A 1,859-nucleotide genomic window follows, 5' to 3' on the forward strand; every position below is an offset into this window, starting at 1 on the left:
TTGACTAAGCCCCCCCATAATTCCATAAACATCCCCCAAACATGAACTCTGAATTGCAAAAACGTGTTTAATATAAAATAGCTTAAAATATGATTTTTGCTATTTTCTAGTATAATATTTATTGGCTTTCTAAAAAATTAGTGTAAAGTTTCATTGCCGTAATACTTCGACAAATGGTTTCATTTTCATTGCCTTTGAAAAAAACAACAGTGGTAAATATAAAATATCTTAGTTTTAATATAAATTGTGGCATTTAGTAACAGTTATTGAAAAATGTTTCTTTATCACACCATACTATCACAAACGGGGTAAACAGTGCTTGACATAAACGTAAAATTTATATGCTTTTTTAAATCTATGTATTAAATATTTAGTTATATATTTAAAAAGAAATGCATTTATCATACATTTAAAATGAATTTGTATGAAAAAAATAATAATTTTAGCATTAAACAAATTTAAATTGACATTTTTTTAACAGTTTTTTTAACTGACTTTTAAAAACATTTATGTTGTAGAAGCCGACTGTAATATATAATTTGGGGAAACTCTTTATAAAATGACTTAGCGGTGATTTTTAATAATTATTTATTATCTATAAAACTTAATAAAAATCTATTATTTCGTTGACTTCACAGATTAGTAATCTCTAGTATATTTTTTAATAAAGTGAATTATTTACTTAATACTATTAAAATTTCATAAATTTAAAGCGCCCTTTGCCGTGTTAACGATCTCTCAGCTCAAATCTATTGCATTTTTGTATGTTTCAATGAAACTATATCTACAAATTGAAAAAAAATCACTGGAAAATACAGTAGAATTTAATTTCCTACCCATAAGTTCATTTGACGTTCATAAAAGTTTGAGAATATGTGACAGATCTTATAGCTAATCTCTTATGCTGTGAGATAATATAATGGGAACGTAATAAAATTCTTTAATTTGTTCATTTTGCAAACTTTGACGTCATTTGTATAAGTCTCATGTTGTAGCGGACGTATAGTACGGTAGTTTACCAAAATTAAGTTTATGTCGATGTAATGGAGATATAGTTTCATAAATATTTTATCTTAAAAACTATTAAACTCTCATTCCTAAATATAAAACTAATAGTTTAGTAATTTTTTTACACTTTATTTTGTTTTATATTGCACCAAAATTTTTAGTTTATTTAGTTTTTAAGTTCGGGAGTTTTTGTTAATATTCAGTTTGATAAATTAAATTTGTATATGTTGAAACTTACGTACTTAGAGATTATTATAATAATCGTATTAATATGCATTTTTTAATATAAATTACATGTTGAAGATTCAGTTTTAACAAAAATAATGAATTAAAAAAAAATCGACGTGGGTAGTTTAAAAATAACTAAATATCTGTTTTGGTTGACATTTTTCTCTTTGATAAACCAGAGAATTTCAATGTTAAAGGCGAGGAAACCTGCAGCATTTAATTGTATGTTGTGTTGTAGCTTTTATTATAATTTCTGTTTAGTATTATGTAAACAAAATTGCTTCGTCAAAGAGCTGATTTTAAAGCGATGTATTAACTTAGTGTTTTGCTAAATAAATAATTTGTATTTATGGTTTTGATTTCCTGACCTTTAGTTAACAGAGGAAGTAATCTGACGCGGTGGGCATAAGATAAATTAAATTGTGATAGTCAATTAGTGATTGATTGTGTTATACAAGACAAACAAAGAAAGCTGTGAGGTCCACGATCTTCTATACAAGACCAAAAACATGTAATTCACAAAATAATTAACGTATTTTTGGTCATTATAATTATCAAATTTAAAAGTTTGAAATAGATATAAATATTAAACAAAGTTAATCAAAACATATTTATATCTTATT

The 1,859-nt window shown here is 24.8% G+C and overlaps 1 protein-coding gene across 1 annotated transcript in view; it reads left to right on the plus strand.

The window, feature by feature from the left end:
- Positions 1-1,595, plus strand: part of LOC106125833 (thioredoxin-related transmembrane protein 1) — a gene marked incomplete in the record, with an annotated part of 6,193 nt that extends 4,598 nt beyond the window's left edge. The window contains 1 exon segment of the mRNA XM_013323226.1: positions 639-1,595.
- Positions 1,596-1,859: the final 264 nt, after the last annotated feature.

Source organism: Papilio xuthus, unplaced genomic scaffold (assembly GCF_000836235.2).
Source record: "Papilio xuthus unplaced genomic scaffold, Pxut_1.1 DF825783.1, whole genome shotgun sequence".
In the NCBI taxonomy this organism is placed as follows: Eukaryota; Metazoa; Arthropoda; class Insecta; order Lepidoptera; family Papilionidae; genus Papilio; species Papilio xuthus.